Source organism: Trachemys scripta, chromosome 1 (genome assembly GCF_013100865.1).
Source record: "Trachemys scripta elegans isolate TJP31775 chromosome 1, CAS_Tse_1.0, whole genome shotgun sequence".
NCBI classification, from domain to species: Eukaryota; Metazoa; Chordata; order Testudines; family Emydidae; genus Trachemys; species Trachemys scripta.
This window is the reverse complement of record NC_048298.1, coordinates 312,158,700-312,180,542: the sequence shown is the minus strand read 5'-3', so window position 1 is coordinate 312,180,542 and position 21,843 is coordinate 312,158,700.

Sequence of the window (21,843 nt, the reverse complement as noted above, 5' to 3'; positions counted from 1 at the left end):
TAAATAACCCCTTCACACTATGTTGACCAAATCTGTCGTATGTGCTTCCTACAGCAAACACTTTAAATACAAGCATAGAGCCAACACTCATAACTTCAGATATAAAAATGAGACATGCATACAAATAGGATGAATATATTCAATAGATTATAACCTTTGCAAAGATATGTTACATGGCATATCTAGCATAAAACATGTTTCAGTGATGTTATATTTACACTCATAAGCATATTTCTGTAAAGCATTATGAGGTGCAATATCACAAATACATCAGTTGCACACTTCCTGTCCCTTCTGTAATCTCAACTACCAGTACATTGTTCCCCTCCTCATCACTCAGCAAATAAACCCAGTCACTTTCCATCCCAAGCGACCCCACATGATGTGAGTACACTCTGTGTTCCATATCTCCCTACTGAGGATGCACATCTACAACCGCCTGCTGGGATGAACTCAGGATCCTCCTCCTCTGGTCATAGTGCAAGGTCAGGAAGAATACCTTGTGAGTCAAATCCTACATTCCAAGATCCTCTGAGGAAAAGTTCCTGTACCTTGTGGATTGGGAAGTTTACAGCCCAGTGGAGCATTCATGGGAGCCAGCAAACAACATCCATGCCCGTGACCCACTCCGTGTGTTCCACCTGTCCCATCCTGACAAAACCAGCCCAGAGATGCCTGGGAATCAACCTTGGGTGGGAGGAAGGGTAATGTGAGGCAAACCCCACAGCAGATCAGGGCTGCTCACTAAGTTACAATGACTCATCTCGCCAGCAGAACCTGGATGACTCAGCCCTCAGGCATGCTGCAGTAGCCTATCCCTGGGTAGGGCCCAGGTCAGATGATCCCAAAGTACAGGTATTTCACCCTCATTGTCAGAGTTGTCTGTGTAACAGCAACACTTAGCTATGAACACTCCTGCTGCCTCGTGGTGTTAGACTCCCAGCTTGCTCTCGATTCTGTCCCTGTTCCAGCCTTGTCCATGTCATATTCTGACCTTGTTCCAGCTCTGTTCTTGACCCACTCCAGCCCTGTACCTGTCTCCTGACCCCCAGACCCTTGGCCTAACTCCAGTCTGGCTTCAGACTTCAGCCTGACTCTGACTACAATCCTGATTTGGCTTGCCTATGGACCTTTACCCCAATTAGGACCCATGGCCTGTCCCCAGACCCTGATTTCAGTGCTGCCCTTGGCCACATCCTGACCCTATGTCCAGTTTCAACCATCACTCTAGCCACCTATCCTCGCCACCTAGAACCCAGAGCCTGACAATACCCAGTGGCACCCTCCACCTACCTGGTGCAAGTTTCTGGCCCTACTCTATTAGGCCTTGTTTTGGGTGTGGCCCCATAAGTGTTTCTTACAACTATCTTAAGTAAAGGGCACATTCACATATCAGGTGAGCGACAAAGATGATAAAAGGGACAGAATGCAAGCCATATCAGCAAAGGCTGATGGAACTGGGTATGTTTAATTTGGGAAAGAGGAAATTAAGGGGGGACAAGATAGTGGTTTGAAACTACTTGAAAGGTTGCCATAAAAAAGATGGAGAAAAATTGTTCTCTCTTGCCACAGAGGGCAGGACAAGATGGGTTCAAACTACAGCATAGTAAATTTAGATTAAATCTCAGGAAAAACTTCCTAGCTGTAAAAACAGTAGGGCAATGGAACAGACTGCCTAGGGAGGTTGTGGAAGCTCCTTGACTGGAGGTTTTCAAAAGGAGGCTGGAGAGTCATCTGTCTTCGATGGTTTAGACCCAACAAATCCTGCATCTTGGCAGAGGGTTAGACTAGATGACCCTTGAAGTCCCTTCTAACCCTATGGGTCTATGATACGGGGCAGAAAGTGCTTTAGCTTGGTCCTGATCTAGCAGCACATACATGCGAAGCAAGAAACAAGTGGTTTTCGAGGCTTGTTGAGATTTGTTAGAGTCACAGTACTTGGGGAGCTGTTTGCAAAGGGTAAGGAGATTTTAACAAAACAGGACATAGCCACTCCAAGGAGTGAGGGGATGAAAGGTTAACATCCTTCTAAATGTACATTACTCTATGCTTGAGTGAATTTTTAAAGCCAAGTATTCTAAGAGTCTTATGAGTCTAAGAGTAGTTCAATTGTATAAAATTATGCCTGCTTACATTATCCATCTGACTGATTCGCAATCTGCAGTAATATCAGCTGCATATTGAATGATGAGCCTAGACTAATTTCATGTAGAACTCAGAGAGCTGACTACATAAGGCCAACTTAGGGAAGTACCTGCATCTGTAAAGATCATTTATCCCTTTTGTCTTACTTGGAAATATAATGAGAATTATATTCAGTAATGTTTTTACCATATGGGTCAGTTATTGTTAGTTGACCAGTGAAATAAGGAACTAAAGTGCTGTATCAGCAAAGCTGTTTTAGTGGTAGTTTCTGATATCACCATTTCAAAATCAAGTTATGTTTTTTACCCATTAAGTCTACTTTGTTCCCGCACATTAAGACTAAAGTGGTTGAATGTTGCAATGCAATATTTGTGAGCTGATTTTTCGAGTTCTAAACTGCTGTTTGATTCTGCTATGTGCCTTCCGCTTTCGTAGTCACTTTTCAGACATTCACACGAATGTGGTTTTTTCCCCCACTAATGTTTAGGCTTTTGTTTATGGGCTTGTTCATACTAAAGTCAATGGTGAAACTTACACTGATTTCAATAGAGCAAGGTTAGGCCCCATAGGAATACTTTTATTTCTTGAAAACAATGATATTGTATAAGACTATGAACATCCAATATTTCCTATTCTAGTGCTCAATAGTTCAGTCTGGGAAGAGAAACAATACTATGAATCTTAAGGGTTGTCTGCGCACAAGTGTGAACTTGTTTATTTAAACGGATGCCAACCCTTGTGTGGACACTTATTCTGGATTTAAAAAGTCTTATTTTGATTGAGCTTAAACCTGTTCCTTATTTAAATTTATTTTAATTCCTAATTTAAACCTGTTCCTAACTTCAGCTAAACCAATCCACATTGCCTTTTGCACTGTAATCTAAATCAGTTTAAAAAGTCCACCTTTAGTTGAACTGGTGCAACTGTGTGTGTAAACAAGACCTTAGCTCAGAAATCCTCTGTTATGGTCAGAAGACTATTCACTTTTGCCCAAAATGTTGAACCATAGGTATTCACGAGCAAGTAGTCTGTTTTCCAGTGGTTTTAACTAAAAGGAAAGATTTTAGAAAGTAGAGAGGAAAAAATCATGAACACACTATGTGTTAAATATTAAACACACTCACACTAAAGAGTGAGCTAGCATGGGCTCTCATCTTAATTACAGTGAACATTGCTTTAGCAGAGGAAAATGTTATTTTGTAGAAAATCCTGTGCTTCAGTCAGTGCTGCCAACTTGTCTGTCTTTCAGTATTCCAGAAAGGAGTATATCTCCAGCATCATTCCTCACTTGTAGTCAATGCACAACCCTAGAACTGTATAAGCAAAGGCCAACATTTTCAACATGATTAACAGGAGATACTCAGTTTTCAGATACCTGGCTTGAGACACCTTAAAAGTGGTCTGGTGTTTGGAGAGCATGGTGCTCAGCACTGTCTAGAAAAAATCAGATTATTTTCTTTTATTTATTTCAATTAAAATAACTATAACTATGCCTATCCAAGGCTCGAGGCACTCTAACACACCCTTAACCACCACAATTAAAGGTGTTGAAACTGGAGGCACTCAAAATCACTGTCCTTTTGAAAATCCTGGACAAAGTAAATGGCCAGTTTGGGTTTGTGAATCTGAGGTGAAATTATGGTCCTATTGAAGTTGGTGGGGATTTTTCCATTGACTTCAACAGAGCCACGATTTCACCCCCAATATGCAGTCTTCATCAGCATGCTGTAAGTAACTGTATCCTTTAGTTCATCTATCAATGCAGAAATACAGTTTCAATGTTATAATACATACAAGTTAGTTCAAACACTACTTTCTGCCAATTAAAGGCACTAATTCTGATCTCCATTATGTTGGTGCAAGTCCAGAAAGAGCCTTCATTGACTTTCTTGCCATTTTAAAAAGTTTTTTAAATCTTTAAAAATTGATTTTTTCCCTTGCAAATATCTAAAAGTGTAGCAGGCGTTTTAATATCTCCATCATTTGGGGGATCCAATTGTACTACTGCCATACTTTACTATACATTCAGAAAGACCTGACTCGCCTATAAATGAAAAATATGCTCACATTCAATATAAATGAGATACATGGGACAAAGTTCTAAACTAAACATACATTTCAAATGACTTAATAATGCCACATAGATTCATAGACTTAAGGTCAGAAGTGGAAGTACTCATGGAAATCCAATCTCCCTTTAAAAATGTCTAGGTCACGGGTGGGCAAACTACAGCCTGCAGGGCGTGTCTGGCCCATCAGACCTTTTAATCCATCCCTCAAGCTCCCGCCAGGGAGAGGGGTTGGGGGCTTGCCCTGCTCCACATGTGTCGTGGCTCCGCACAGCTACCGGAAGCAGCTGCATGTCTCCCCTACGGCTCCTACATGTAGGGTCAGCCAGGGGACTCCATATGCTGCCCCTGCCCCAAACGCCAGCTCTGCAGCTCCCATTAGCTGGGAACTGTGGCCAATGGGAGCTGCAGGGGTGGCACCTGTGGACAGGGCAGTGTGTAGAGCTGCCTGGCCGGCGCCGCGCCTCTGCGTAGGAGCCGGAAGGGGGACATGCTGCTGCTTCCGGGAGCTGCTTGACGTAAGTGCTGCCCGGAGCCTGCTTCCCTGACTTCCTCCCATGCCCCAACCACCTACCCCAGCCCTGATCCCCCTCCTGCCCTCCAAACCCCTTGGTCCCAGCCTGGAGCCCCCTCCCACACCCTGAACTCCTCATTTCTGGCCTTACCCCAGAACCCGCACGCTTAGCCAGAGCCCTCACGTCCCCCAGCACCTCAATCCCCAATTTCATGAGCATTCATGGCCCGCCATACAGTTTCCATACTCAGCAGGGCCGGCTCCAGGCACCAGCCTGCAAACAGGTGCTTGGGGTGGCCACTCCGGAGAGGGGCAGCAAGTCAGGTATTCGGCGGCAATTTGGCAGATGGTCCCTCACTCCCGCTGGGAGCCAAAACCCTGGAGCCGGCCCTGATACTCAGATGTGGCTCTCAGGCCAAAAAGCTTGCCCACCTCTGGTCTAGGTGGAAAATATGAAATTGAATGAATTCCATGTCTCTTTTTGCATCAGGTTTATAATTTCACCCTTGAAATGCCACTATAATTTATGCCAAATTATTATACACCAGGAACTAAATTTCTTCAGGTCTCTCTCCATTTATAATGCTGATAGAATTTACTGTAGTACCAAGAGTTCCTATCAAAACCCAGACTGAGCAAACAATAGAATATTTCAATGAGTTTAAAGAGATCTATTTCTAAAGTGTATTTGGCAGGAAACTAATTTGAAGTTTAAATCTTAATTGGCTGAGTTGCAGTTTGGATACCCATAAATAATGCAGATCTGAACTCATCTGCACTCAACATTTGCTGTCTTGTGCTGGTGTTGTTATGGGTGACTCTCCATGTCCAATCAAATGAAAATGTAAGGACGCAAACATAACACTTTCTGCACTATTTTCTTTTGTGAAGACTCATTTGTACACTATCCACACATCAACAGAAACACAAAATACTTAACATTGGCTTTCATGTGTTTTCCAAAATACTAGCTTGAAGCTTCATTCTGAAAATAGGAGATGCTTTTAAATGTTTATAGCATATTTGAGTAATGAACAACATGGCTGAATTAGCCTCATAATTATGGTGAGTAATCAAAAAATATTGTTTGCTTCCTCCAGCATATTTTGGGTATCATTTGAAAAGCTCACTCTTGCGCTTAGCTTTATACATTGCCAAGAATGGTCTAAAGGCCTTACACATGCTCAACTCTGCTGCAATACAGTAGGAAATACTTGAGGACTTCTATTGGAAACCATCTGGCAGCAAATAAGTGGGAAAAATTAAAGCACTTATTTTCTATACCAAGTGCCCCTTTAGAGTATGCTGTCTGTTCATGTTGTTGTTCGCCCAGCTGCCATGTGGAACAAGATGTGCTGCAGCTATTCTGGGACCACAAATTGCATATCTAAAAAGATAGATAATATAATTCGTGATTCAGTGGCTGAGGATTTGTGACAGTTTAAAAAAATAAAGAGGACATTATGGTTGGGTTGTGTGATACACCCACACTCATCTGGCAAGAGAAGTATATAACATAATCTCCCATGTATCTCCCCCACAGAAAAGAGTGGGTGTTGTTGTTTCTGAACACAATTTTTATAATTAAAAGCATGAGTCATGTTCATGTAATGCCAACAGACCCCAGTCGTCGGGATTGAACCTGGGACCTCCGGAGCTTAGTGCATGAGCCTCTACAGTATGAGCTAAAAGACAACTGGCTGTTAGCTAAGAATGTAGGGGAGACTCATTAATATATATAAATCTCTCTCTATCTCTCCACCACTAGATGGGACAGAGCACCACATCCAGGAGATGTGTGGGTTACATTAGGAACTATGAAAGCATAATTTTTAAAAAAAAACACAGGCTGACCCTATAAAAAAGAATTGCAAGGCATTAAGGGTGAGAACCTTAATGTAAAGAATATATGGAACAGATTTGCCTTGAATAACACTGCTCTACAGCCAAAATGCTTCTGAAATAAATGTAGTCAAACTTTACTAATTCTGGATCACTGAGAATGAAAATGATGCTTAAATTGTTGATTGGCTCTAGTTTTCAAGATATGCTATTGGGTCAGTATATACGACCCTTGACTTGGGAATGGTGGAGGATACGTGAGTTATAAAGGGAAGGGATCTCAATTTAAACCAGAAATGACTAAAATACCTCTTTGATTGGATCTATGAATAAATCTATGACTGGGTTTGGACAGTACTTGCTTTTTAGGCAAAACAATGAATGATGCAATCTGAAGCTGGTATTGCGTCATACATAATATGAATTGCATCATGTTATTCCTAGAAGTCATGGATGATGCGGTCATAATGAAGCTTACATCACTCTGCTGAAAAAATTGCCCTATATCAGCTCTAGAAATCATACAGTGTCGTGCTCTCTTATTTGTCAGTGTTTGATTTTGCAAAGGGACACATTTCTGTTTAGCCAAAGTGAGCAGAGATGCCTGGTACTTGTGTGAACAGTGCAGATAACTTCTGCTATGTTTGTGGTGAAGTGACTTTTGCATCACAAAAGCACAGTATAACCAGTATGGTTAAGAAAGCCTATCACCTTTATTTTGGCTGCAAAATTGGAGATCAGGACAAGAGGTGGGCCCCACACATATGCTGCAACACTTGTGCAACAAATCTTCACCAGTGGTTGAACAGGAAAAGGAAATCTATGCCTTTTGCAGTGCCAGTGATTTGGAGAGAGCCAACAGATCATACCAGCAATTGTTACTTCTGCATGGTACCTCCAGTTGGGAAAGGTGTGTCAAAGAAGAAAAAGTGGACTGTGCATTATCCAAACATTCCATCAGCTATACTCCCAGTACCCCACGGAGAAGGACTGCCGGTTCCTGATACACCAGAATCATTCTCACTTGAGTCAGTTGAGGAAGAGGAAGAGGATGAAACTTCTGGTCCTGAACCATCAATGTCACAGGACCCACATTTTCTCCCATCCTCCTCCTCTGAACCACACCTCATAACACAAGGTGAACTGAATGACCTTGTCAGGGATTTGGAACTACCCAAGAGTAAGGCAGAGCTGTTGGGCTCCAGACTACAGCAGTGGAATCTCCTGGCAGGTGACTATTGCTGGACAGTGACAAGAGATGCTCCATTTAATGAATACAAGAGACAAGCCAAGACGCGCCGAGTAGACACTGAATAGGACTAAACTACGTACAGAATAGATTTTTGCCTTTTGTTTCATAATAAATTTTATTTATATAACCCTTTTGCTGATTTTTAAAGTGTTACATAAACTGGACAGGTGAAATATCATGTAAAGCAACCATCAACACATGAAAAGACCTAGGTTTACAATTTATGATTAAAACTCTACTATCTACACAATATACATAGACATAAAATGTAAAAACTTAACTATCTTAGGAACAGTAGCCAATCAGTTGTTTTAATTGTCATATTTGAATTCAGCACATCAAAATACATAATAAATAGCATATTTTATCTCTGAAGCAGACGACTTCTCAAAAATTGTAGACCAGTGTAATAAACAATGAATGATTCCTTCCAGCCCTCAAAAATTAGAAAAGCTATCCATCTCCATTTATGCCAACCTATGAAGTCAATAAGAGAATGGTTCAGATCATATGAGACACTTTGCCTGAGGACCCCAGGCTGGGCATTCCCCTTCCCAAGAACAGACACCAAAATGGCTAAATGAGCGTATTGTTAATCACCTAGGAAAGAATCTCTTGTAATTTGCACTTTCTCCCTCCCAACCTAGTTAAAAAGAACTGCAGTTTACCAAGCCACGGTCACACCCTGCTTTCCTATGCAAAGTGGCCCACTGTACATTGTGTGGATCAAGAGGTGGGTGTTGAAGTAGCAAGTTAAGCAAACTAGAAATGTGGGTGTACGAATGATGGTCAAATTGGATGAACTGCCTGTTATCCCAAGAAATCCAAGCCAAATGTTTTCACCTCAAATTATAAACCATACATTGTTTTCTCTGTAAATCAAGTATCAGAGGGGTAGTTAGTCTGTATCCACAAAAACAACGAGGAGTCTGGTGGCACCTTAAAGACTAATAAATCTATTTGGGCACTCCATGCATCTAAAGAAGTTCGTTCTTTACCCATGAAAGCTGATGCCCAAATAAATCTGTTAGTCTTTAGGGTGCCACCGGACTCCTCATTGCTTTTGTAAATCAAGTATACCATGGATCATCTGTCTTTCACCCCAAATTAGAAGCTGCACATTTGTTTGCCTTGTGAGTCAGATCTACATCCTTCCATATGTTAATAATAGAGAGACAAAGTGTATGAGGGCATATTTTTTTATTGGACCAAATTCTGCTGGTGAGAGAGACATGCTTTCAAGCTACACAGAGCTCTTCGTCATGTCTGGGAAAGGTACTGAGAGTGTCACAGCTAATTACAAGATAGAACAGATAGTTTACCATAAGTAGTTGGCACATATTCTAAGGAATCACTCAAGGTGAAGAGGCCTGTTAACACCCCTGTAGTCATAGGACAAAAAGGCGGGGGGGGGGGAAGGTTAGTGGGTTACAAATTGTTGTAATAAGTCATACATCCATAATTTATTAAGACCATGTTTTTTAGTGTCTAGCAAAGTTATTAATTTAAGCTCCCAGGCTTATCATTTGAAAGTGTTGTGCAGGTTTGCTTTGAGGATGAGGAATGATAGGTCAGATATAGAGTGATCACTTTGTGAAAAGTGTTCACCCAGAGGTGATAGGGTATCTTTCTCTTTTATCTTTTTCCTGAGCAAGATCATTCGAGAGCATAGTGATTGTCTGGTTTTGCCCATCTAGTTGTTGGGGGTATTTAGAGCACTAGATGAGGTACACCACATGTTGTAATAGGCTTGTGTAGGACCCAGGGATCTTGAAAGGTGTGTTTGCTGCGGTGGGGGTGTTGATCATTGCAGCAGTGGTGATATGTTTGCAGGTTTTGTGTCTGTTGTTCTGGCAGGATCTGGTGCTGCTCTGATTTGGTGTGTCCTGCTGTATGGGGAGTTTGTTTCTGGAGAGTTTGGGGGGTTGTTTGAATGATAGAAGAAGGGGTTCAGGAAAGATTTCTTTCAGGATGAGGGCCTCATCATTGTAGTTGTTTGATACCCTGCATAGGTTCCAATGTGGAGTGCTAGGTGACAACGAGGAGTGTTTTTTCAGTGAGAGGGGAATTTATTTCTGTATTATAGCAGTGCTCTCAGGTTATTTGGGTGACTCACTCCATGATGGGATCTACTTCTCTGGTGGAGTGTCCTTGTTTGGTGAAGGTGATTTTGAGCATGTTAAGATGTATCAGACTTTCTCCTTGGAGCATATTCTGTGGTATCTGAGTGCCTGGCTGTACCCATAACAGATTTCTTCTTGTGTTTGGGGTGGTTTCTGGATCGATGAAGATAAGTGTGGGGATCTGTGGGTTTCTTGTGTATAATTTTCTGTAAGGTTCTATAGGATGTTTTTTTAAGCTGACTGTGTCCAGGAAGTTGGTACTAGAATGGGAGTATGGATGGTAAGTATCTCACCAGTCCCCAGGGTGAGGAGGATAAGAAGATTGTATTTCCCCTTCTATTCTTTAGCTAAATAACTATAGATTATCTTGCTGAGTCTACACTCTCTTGTGAGACCTCAAGTAACCACACTTTAGATTTTAACTCCTTTATAAATTCAAGCAAACAGGTCTAAAAGATTGAAAAGAATTATTTTAAGCAATTGCTTGTAATATTCTAAACTTGATCCTTTTGGACAATCAAGTCTAAGAGTAGTAACCATACTTAAAATGTGCCTGAAAGACAAGTACACACTTAGAAGTGTGATAAATGTGTTAAGAATTGAGAATTTATGATCATAAGTATACATAATGTGACAAAATTCCTCCTTTATCTTTATCCTGCACTTATTGGCGGATTTTCTTGCCTCAGAGATTCACCATGTGGGTTGGGGAACAGCCCAGAGACCTTCCCCTCTGTAAGAGCCCACAGTCCAGGTCAATTGGGAGGTTTGGGGGGAACCCAGGCCTGCCTTCTACTCCGGGTTCCAGCCCAGGGCCCTGTGGACTGCAGCTGTCTATAGTGCCTCCTGTAACAGCTGCATGACAGCTACAACTCCCTGGGCTACTTCCCCATGGCCTCCTCCAAACACCTTCCTTATTCTCACCACAGGACCTTCCTCCTGGTGTCTGATAACACTTGTGCTCCTCAGTCCTCCAGCAGCTCACTCTCAGCTCCTTGCGCCTCTTGCTCCCAGCTCCTCACACTCACCCCACAAACTGAAGTGAGCTCCTTTTAAAACCCAGGTGCCCTGATTAGCCCGCCTTAATTGATTCTAGCAGCTTCTTGTTAATTGGCTCCAGGTGTCCTAATTAGCCTGCCTGCCTTAACTGGTTCTAGCAGGTTCCTGATTACTCTAGTGCAGCCCCTGCTCTGGTCACTCAGGGAACAGAAAACTACTCATCCAGTGACCAGTATATTTGCCCTCTACCAGACTCCTGTACCCCACTGGTCTGGGTCTGTCACAATAATAAGAAATCTTGGTAGTTTGCTTTGTTCCTTGATATACCTGCTGAACCTCAACTTTAGTCTGTGATAATTCCTTGCAAGGCTATAGTATGTGTAGTGCACACAACTGGTTGTGTCTACATTTGAGTGTGAACTGTTGATTATCCACTAATGTGGTTCTGGGTGAATTAATAAATTGTTGGTTGGTAAAGAAAAAGTAAGTGTTCTGAATTGAGAAATACTATTCAAGCTAAAAGTTGACCTGAAAAGAACCCAACATTAAAACTAATCTTCCCTGGATTCAATAAAGGGGATATCCAATTGAATTCTTTTAAATATTAGCAACCTAGTTGGCTAGACTTCAGCTGTAAAATCTAATTGGCAGTCTAGCAAATTCATAAATTGACCCCCTTTCACACTTAGATTAGCTTGCATAATTCAATATAGCTCTGAACAAGATTATTATTATTTGCATTACTATAGCTCTGAGGAATCCTAGTCATGGACCAGGATTCCATTGTGCTAGGCGCTGTACAACCACAGAACAAACATATTTTCCCTGCCCCAAACATCTTATAATCTAAGTATAAGATTAGAAACCTGGGTTAGTTGTAGGGGTGAGCAATCAGGGTGGTCATCACAGGCACTAATAGTTGGTGATGCACAGCCATGCCACTCAGCTTTATTTGCTCTGTTGATCGATCTTTGGCTCAGCTGCTCATGGGGAGTGGGGATGCCAAAAACATTTTCCACCCTGCCTGGCAAAAGGGCTAGGGCTGCTCCTGCAAGAGATAGACTGTCCACATGAGGAGCTGTTCCAGTATAGCTATGATGGTTAACTTCCCTGTATAGACAAGGCCATAGAGCATAAACAGAGAAATCACTTGTGTTCAGAAAAATAAAGTGGGAGATTGTTGTAAATCTTTTTGATGTCATCCTGACAAAGTTTGATATACAGTATCAGGAGAAAAGCCTTTTTGACCTGGAAATAGTGACCTCTGCTGTTTTTAGTTGTCCATCACCATTCAGCATCACAGCTGAACAACAAGAAAAATTGCAACTGGATAGTGAACCAGGACCAGTATACCTTCAGAACTAAGATGCATAATGTGTGGTTGCTGGAAACAGAAAATGTGAATCTGTGCTTCGTGCTCTAGTTCAAACAGGAATTAATTCAGGGAAGTCCTTTAGACTGTGTTATGTAGGAGATCAAACTAGATGAACACAATGGTCCTTTTGGCTTTATAATCTCTGAATTTTGAGTCACTTTTCAGACTAGAATCACACTTTCATTACCATTGGCTGAGTAGACTGGGAATAAGTATCAGTATCTGAAACTCAATGTTGAAGTACAAAGTATTAAGCATCACCACACTGGGATAGGTATCTTCAAAGTGCTACATGGTCTGGGCCTGACACAGCTAAAAGATCTTCTAAGGCTTGGGGGTGAAGACTGTTGTTGACAACTATGCTCCTCTGGCACAGTGGAATTCCACAATAAGAATGAAGTTTGTCTGTACGGGAGACAGAACTTTCTGCATGGCACTCTGAGATTGTGGAATGAACACCCCCGGGAATTAAGGACCATCACAAACCTCACCAGTTTCCACTCCAAGTGCAAAGCGCATTTCTTTGATCTTGGCTTGTCTAGCATGAACACACAGCAAGAGGTATATTTATATATAAAACCCAACACACTCAGAGACTACCAAAACAATACACTCCAGTGCACATGCTTCTCCCTCTGGGGAGAGGAAGATAGAACAAACAAACATGTGACAGATGTTAGTCACATTGCTTAATGCATTACTGGAAGACGCTCAGATACTGCAGTGATGGGTGTGGTATAAGAACTATTGTACAGAGTAGGTAAACAGAACTGGGCAAATACCTCATAAGACATCCACAAATAGTCACTCAAACAAAATATCAAATGTACTGCAGCTGTGTTCACAACTCTGTTGAATATGCCAGCAGGCGAATTTACTGGGAAAACAGCAAAGTGTAAGTGCACATTAGAGAATATTTGTGGAAAGTAAATCGTGAACTTGTAAACATAAGTGTCTGCACTGGAAGCATGAACCAAAGGCTATGTCTACACTATGACCAAGGAGTATGATTCCTAGTACCTGATATACAAGACTACTACAGAGTTAGGCCTCCCAGGTGGTATCACCAGGTCTGTCACTGATACACTCGATGACTGTGACCCAGTCCCTTAGCTCATCTGTAAAACGGGTAAAGTATACCTACTTCAGAGAGATGTTACCCAGAACTTTATAATCCTTTATTGGAAAGAATGGTAGAAGTACAAAGTAAAACAGCACTAAAAAACTATTCCTTTCCGCGCCCCCATCCCCTGGCGTTGAGTGAGATTCAAAGTCATTTGAGGACTCTGGCAGTGATTGAATCCATTGACCTCTCCCTCCCTTCGCACATTGGCAAAACAACCCCCAGCCAGAACACTGATGAATTGGAGTTTGAACAAAGAGCAGCCTCAGCAACAACCAGGAGGTCTGAAGTTTGAGGATAAATGGCCGGGGAATATGTCCAATTTAATGACTGGCTTCCCCCAAATAAACTTCAGCTAAAACTCCCTTTCTACAGGGCAGATGCAGGAGCCAAGGCAGAAACCAGGAACTTTAACCCCCTCCACTGCTTCCAACTATTCTCTCTAAAAAGATTTCTTTAGACATATGCTCCCTCAGTCCAGTCTAAATGCTGTTCACTTGTTTTCTCTTTATACACTATGGCAACAAGTTGTTCTGCTTTGTTTCAAATGGGTTCTTTCAGATGTACTTTAAAATACTAAGAAACTCACCTTTAATTACTCCTGAGGGCATTCTGTGCCAAAATATTAAAAATTCTGCAAAATTCTGCAAGTTTTATTTGTCAATAAATACATGCAGAGGCTCCAGCATGGCAGTGAGGAGCATAGACCACTGGCTACATGAAGGTGGGAGATCACCCTGCAGTTCCCACAACCCCCGGGACATGGACACAGCAGTGAGGCTGCATCCAACCCTGACACAGCACAAGGCCTGGGCCAGCCCCAGAAACAGACTGGGACCTGCCCCTCTGCACCAGGCACACCAGGCAATGGGACTCTGCAGGGCCTTCCAGGTGAATGTGGCTGGGGCTCAGTGGAGGGGTCTAGGTTTGGGGTTTTCAGCAGAGGGGGTCTGGGTGCTGGGGGAGTGGGGCTTGGTGGGGTGGGGGCCTGGGTGAAGCTAGTTGGAGGTCAGTGGTGGCAGGGTCTGGATGTGGGGGCTCAGGGTGGAGTAGGGGGTGGGGCTCATCAGGGTGGGGGTGTGAGTGCAGGGAGCTCATAAGGGTGGTCTGGGTTCTGGCGTGAGGATCCAGAGGCAGGGGATGTGGGTGCAGATTAGGTTGACCAGATAGCAAGTGTGAAAAATTGGGACAGGGATTGGGGGGTTATAGAAACCCATATAAAAAAAGCCCCAAATATTGGGACTGTCCCTATAAAATTGGGACATCTGGTCACCCTAGTGCAGATGCAGATGCAGGGATTGAGGTTCAGTGGGGTGGGCTCGGGGACAGAGGTCTAGGAAAGTTTTGGATGTACTGGGTGAGGTTTGGCAGGGGTATATGGGTATGGGAAGTCTGTATGCATGGGGGTTGGATGGAGGGGGAGCAGCTTCCTGTACAGTGTCCCCTCCCACCACAGCTGAGGAGCAATGTGGGGAGGAAGCAGGGGAGGCTGATGAGCTTCCTGCAACTGGGGGAGGTTCATGGGGGTGGGTCTGACACAGCCCCAGACCCTGCTTGCAGGGGAAGAGGAAGTCCCGTCCTCTCTTGCCTCCCGCACAGCCGGGACTAGGAGCTGATCCCGGCTCAGGGTAGGAGCCACTGGCTAGGGTGTCCACAGCCCAACAGTGATTTACCTCTCTGCCAGCTGCTCTGGGTGCCTTAAACGATGTACCTGTGCTGCTAGGAGTGGAGCATGACTGTTCTTGAAGCGTCCCTTTGCTTCCCTGTCAGAAAGTAATTTTTCTGCAGGAAAGCAAAGAAATCTGTGGGGGATATAAATTCTGCGCATATGCAGTGGTGCAGAATTCCCTGAGGAGTATTAAATGTCTTTTGGTTTACCTGTTCCATAAGTTACATTCTTCCCACTCTCACAACCAAGAAAAAAAGAAGCTATTCTTGGCTTGAATTTATTCTTACATAAGAACATAAGAACAGATCAATGGTCCATCTAACCCAGTAGCCTGTCTTCTGATTCTGGCCAGTGCCAAATGCTTCAGAGGGAATGAACAGAGTGGGGTAATTATTCAATGATCCATCCCCTGTCATCCAGACGCAGTATCTGGCAGTCAGAGGCTTCAGGTCACCCAGAGTCATGAACATTGCTCCCCGAAGATTTGTGAAAGGCTGTCATCCTCATCCTGAGAACCTAGTTTTCTGCAGTTTCAGAATTATTTGTCGAGTGCAACCCTGTGATACTTGAACATGTTCCTTTTGTTCTTCTTTTATGACATTCTGTATTGTAGAGGCTACCCCTACCGCATTTATCTACAGAAAAGGCATAGTGAACACAGCAGGGAGGGACTTGCTTGAGTTCATTTAATTAGCAAATGTATCATTCATATGACTCTGGCAGAAGCAACTGAATTAGCTAGGTTAAGGGACACTCCCCTTCCTAGCAGTAGTCTAATACTTATTTTTGCTTCCAGACTCCTAGGTACCAGTTCAGTGAGCTGAGTAGTTTCAATGATTTCTTTGTCAAGAGGTAAAGGATTCATGGATTGGGGCAGAAGAAAAGTACTGCAAACACGAAATACAGTATATATGTCTCTGTAAGGTCCTACCATCACTGTAGTATCTGAGCACACAGTTTGGAAGATCATTAAAGATAAGCAGAAATATATGAAGTCAGTCTGCAATAATTTCAGTAGTTTCATTAAATCCATCTTTTGCTTCAAAAAGAAGCTATTGAAGCCTTAGACCAGTGTTCCCCAAATGGGGAGCACTGAGCTTGTCGAGGGCAAAGAAGGGGAACAGTATGAGTGGAAAGATCTTCATGGTCCCAGATCTTCCTCGCCACCTTGCAGCCAAGTGTGCTCACATAGGTGAGAGTGAAGCAGTCAGAGTTCTTCCCTGTCCTCTGGCAACATTAGGAAGCTGAACATAATTGATGCATGCAGGTCTGCATGCTGCAGCCTGTCTGGCTCAAGCTTTTATCATTTCCTCTGCTTCCATGGCACTCAGCCACCAACGGACACACTAACCACCAGCATGTCTCATTTCTGATGACACTAGAAAATCTTTTTCTTACAGTTAAAATGTGTGGCCATGTATACACTCCCATATACAAAGTTAAGATCTGCAATATCAAGTAGAGTTGAAGCTTGATCTTAGGAGAAGGCAAATAAAATAGACAATGTCTGCAACCCAGTTTTCCTGTCCCACAATGCACCTCAGAAGTTCTGAATGATCAGTTATTGTGGCATTTGTTATGCAGATGATCCATCCTTTCCCCTCTGCGTTGTTTCCTGAATATGATAATTATATTATCCCTCCCACTACTCTGCAGAATCCCTCCGCTGATTCTCCTTTTGCTTGGCATCAAGTTCAAGCTTTGTGCCCTCACAGCATCCGCTACATACTTAGGTTTTCTGTTATCTAATTGAACCAGTCACCTCAGCGTCTATGCTCTGCCAATAGCACCAGACTTGGCTGTTTTCTCACAAGCAACTTTATTCTCCACACAGGATTCATTCTAATGAGATTGGGGATTTTAGCCCATCACCGATGAGATTAAATGATATTTGTTAGACTCTGAAGAATCGATGCTTAGAATCAGATTTCAATTGAGCCTGAATATGCTCTGATTAAACCAGACTGGAGGAGGAAGCTTGAATTTCTTGTCCCTCATCCTAGTAGCAACCCTAGAAAATCAACCCTCATCTCTGCCCATGCAATATCGGCTTCTATTTTCAAAAATGAATATTAAGATATCATTAAAGAGGATATATTCCAATCTCACTTACAGTGATAAATCTGGATGATCTTCAGTGGAAGTATGACTGGTTTGTACCAATAATTGAGATCAGAAAGGATTAATGAGACAACATTTGCTGTTTAGTTTGGAATAGAATACGGATCGGCAGACTGGAGTCTCAGTGTAGAGATGAAGTGAAAAATAACGCTGAGGCAGAAACTTCCAAAGATGAGGTATCAATTTACTGTTCCTCATCTCATCAGGCATGGTAGTTGCAATAAATATATTATCTAAGCATCAGGAAAGTAAGGCCAGAAATGTTATTTAAGCATTAAGATACTAGGGGCAGGACTCCAGGGTTAGATGTAAGTGTGAGTCTAATGAATCCAAGTTTCAGACAAATATTAGGTTTATGGACACATACAGTCATGTTCAACTCATTGATTGCCACTGGTCAAGTGACTGAAGAAATGACAAGCTGACGGTAGGTGAATAAAATAAAATAAAATAAAATAAATATGGGCGCAGGTCCCAAAGTCCTGACTCATCAAAATGCTTGGAGTTCTGCCACCCTACAACATAAACTAAAAACATATGGAGGCTAACAGCTACAGGTGTTTACAGAAACATATTGTTCCTGAATGCCCCAGCTTGCTTCACTGTGACATCCCCAGCATATGACATTTTGCTTAGAAATTCTGTGACAGATCCTCTCACTTACAATGAAAGTACTTTAATAATCTCCACCAATTGGAGAGATTTAGTTCTACCAATATTCCTTATTTTATGTATAGAGAATGGCTGTCAAATTGGTATACCATTTTAGAATGGAATAAACATTTAAGTGTATTTTCTGCACATGTGTATAAAACAGGAATAACTCAATTGAAGTCAGTATCTACACCTGTTTAAAACACGTGTAAGCAAGAGAAAATCAATTCCTCTGCTGCTATATTTTGTATGTACTTTCAGTCTTATTATTATAATGCAGCAATTTATGTAGAGATTGCAGTTTCCACGGACTTCTTGTATGTAGCATCAGGCTTCAATGTTAGAGTGGGTGTTTGTTTTTTTGTTTTTTAATGGTTTTATTACATAAAGCAGACCAGAGAACAGCCTGTTATAAAAAGTGCCATTTATCACAGCATCAAATTGAGAAGCATTGCTGATGGAAAGTGTTTTGTAGAAAACAAGACAGTCATGGCTTGCCCAAAATTTTTTCATAAAAAATCATTTTGGTCAAAACAATACAAAAAGAAATGGTCAGAAATTCCCCAGAATGAAAATTCTTTGCAAATATTCATTTTGGTCAAAAAAAGTTTGAAAAATGTCAACCAGCTCTTCCAAATCTTTAAGGCTAGGTATGCAATTGATTAGAAAGTTATGCTCTATTCTGGCTATGCGGGAGAGCTCATAGATCTTAAGGACAGAAGGGACCATTATGACCATCTAGTCTGACCTCCTGAGGGCAAAGAACCTCAGCCAGTAATCTCTTTATCAAGCCCATAACTTCTGTTTGAGCTATATTGTATCTTTTTAGAAATATGTCCAGTCTGAATTTAAAGGCTTCAATCCACTGCATCTCTAAGTAAGTTGTTACAATGGTTAAATTCCCTCCATATTAAAATTTTGCATCTTTATTTCCAGTCTTAGTTTGTCTAGTTTCAACTTCCAATCCTTGAATCTCATTATGCCTTTTTCTGCTAGATGAAAGAGCCATCCATGACCACAACTCTCTTCCCCATGTATATACATCTGAACAGTTAGCAGGTTACCTCTTAACCTTCTCTTGGGTAATCTGAACAGATTGAATTTCTAAAGTTTCTCACTATAAGGCATGCTTTCTTGCGCTCAGATTGTTCTTGTAGATCTTTTCTGATCCCTTTCCAATTTTTCAACATCCTTTTTAAAGTGTTGACATCAGAACTGGACACAGTATTCCAGTGACAGTCTTACTAATGCCATATGCAGAGGTAATACCAACTCCTACTTGATATTCCCCTGCTTATACATCTGAGGATCACATTCACCCTCTTAGATACAGCATCACATTGGGAGCTCATGTTCCATTGGTTATCTCCCCACCCAACTACTTTTCAATATCAGTGCATTCCAGAACACAGTTTCCCATCCTGGAAGTGTGATCTACATTCTTTATTCCTAGCCTTTCAACCTTGCATTTGGCTATATTAAAATGCATACTGTTTAGATAAGCACATTTCACCTAGTGATTCAGTTTGGTCTGTATAGCTGACCTGCCCCATCATTAATTCCACCAATCTGTATCATTTGCAAGTTTTACCAGTAATTAAATCTTTTCTTCCAGGTCAGTGTTACAAATATTGAATAACAGTGGGCCAAGAACAGATATATCTGGGATCTTAGTGGGTGACAATCATAGAATCATAGAATATCAGGGTTGGAAGGGACCTCAGGAGATCATCTAGTCCAACCCCCTGCTCAAAGCAGGACCAATTCCCAACTAAATCATCCCAGCCAGGACTTTGTCAAGCCTGACCTTAAAAACCTCTAAGGAAGGAGATTCCACCACCTCCCTAGGTAACCCATTCCAGTGCTTCACCACCCTCCTAGTGAAAAAGTTTTTCCTAATATCCAACCTAAACTTCCCCAACTGCAACTTGAGACCATTACTCCTTGTTCAGTCATCTGCTACCACTGAGAACAGTCTAGATCCATCCTCTTTGGAACCCCCCTTCAGGTAGTTGAAAGCAGCTATCAAATCCCCCATCATTATTCTCTTCTGCAGACTAAACAATTCCAGTTCCCTCAGCCTCTCCTCATAAGTCATGTGCTCCAGCCCCCTAATCATTTTTGTTGCCCTCCGCTGGACTCTTTCCAATTTTTCCACATCCTTCTCGTAGTTTGGGGCCCAAAACTGGACACAGTACTCCAGATGAGGCCTGACCAATGTCGAATAGAGGGGAACGATCACATCCCTCGATCTGCTGGCAATGCCCCTACTTATACAGCCCAGAATGCCATTAGCCTTCTTGGCAACAAGGGCACACTGTTGACTCATATCAAGCTTCTTGTCCACTGTAACCCCAAGGTCCTTTTCTGCAGAACTGCTTCCTAGCCATTCGGTCCCTAGTCTGTAACAGTGCATGGGATTCGTCCGTCCTAAGTGCAGGACTCTGCACTTGTCCTTGTTGAACCTCATCAGGTTTCTTTTGGCCCAATCCTCTAATTTGTCTAGGTCCCTCTGTATCCTGTCCCTACCCTCTAGCGTATCTACCACTCCTCCCAGTTTAGTGTCATCTGCAAACTTGCTGAGAGTGCAGTCCACACCATCCTCCAGATCATTAATGAGGATATTGAACAAAACCGGCCCCAGGACCAACCCCTGGGGCACGCCACTTGAAACCGGCTGCCAACTAGACATGGAGCCATTGATCACTACCCGTGGAGCCCGACGATCTAGCCAGCTTTCTATCCACCTTATAGTCCATTCATCCGGCCTATACTTCTTTAACTTGCTGGCAAGAATACTGTGGGAGACTGTATCAAAAGCTTTGCTAAAGTCAAGGAATAACACATCCACTGCTTTCCCCTCATCCACAGAGCCAGTTATCTCCTCATAGAAGGCAATTAGGTTAGTCAGGCATGACTTGCCCTTGGTGAATCCATGCTGACTGTTCCTGATCACTTTCCTCTCCTCTAAGTGCTTCAGAATTGATTCCTTGAGGACCTGCTCTATGATTTTTCAGGGACTGAGGTGAGGCTGACTGGCCTGTAGTTCCCCGGATCCTCCTTCTTCCCTTTTTTAAAGATGGGCACTACATTAGCCTTTTTCCAGTCATCCGGGACCTCCCCCGATCACCATGAGTTTTCAAAGATAATGGCTAATGGCTCTGCAATCACATCCGCCAACTCCTCTAGCACCCTCGGATGCAGCGCATCCGGCCCCATGGACTTGTGCTCGTCCAGTTTTTCTAAATAGTCCCGAACCACTTCTTTCTCCACAGAGGGCTGGTCACCTTCTCCCCACACTGTGCTGCCCAGTGCAGCAGTCTGGGAGCTGACCTTGTTCGTGAAGACAGAGGCAAAAAAGCATTGAGTACATTAGCTTTTTCCACTTCCTCTGTTACTAGTTTGCCTCCCTCATTCAGTAAGGGGCCCACACTTTCCTTGACTTTCTTCTTGTTGCAAACATACCTGAAGAAACCCTTCTTGTTACTCTTAACATCTCTTGCTAGCTGCAACTCCAAGTGTGATTTGGCCTTCCTGATTTCACTCCTGCATGCCTGAGCAATATTTTTTTACTCCTCCCTGGTCATTTGTCCAATCTTCCACTTCTTGTAAGCTTCTTTTTTGCAGCAAGGATTTTACTGTTAAGCCAAGGTGGTCGCCTGCCATGTTTACTGTTCTTTCTACACATTGGGATGTTTTTTTCCTGCAACCTCAATAAGGATTTTTTAATCCCCTGTTTACAATTACTTTTTTGCAATCTAGCAGTTATCCAATTTTTAATCCATTTAATACAGGCTACACTGAAATTTTTATATTGCAATCTATTTGTTTAAATCAGAATTCCTTGTGGGATTAAGTCAAATGCCTTAAAAGGTAACTGACATCACACAGAAGTCTATATTAACCTTTTGTGATCTCATCAAAAGACAGTATCAAGTTTGTCTATTTTCCAAAAAA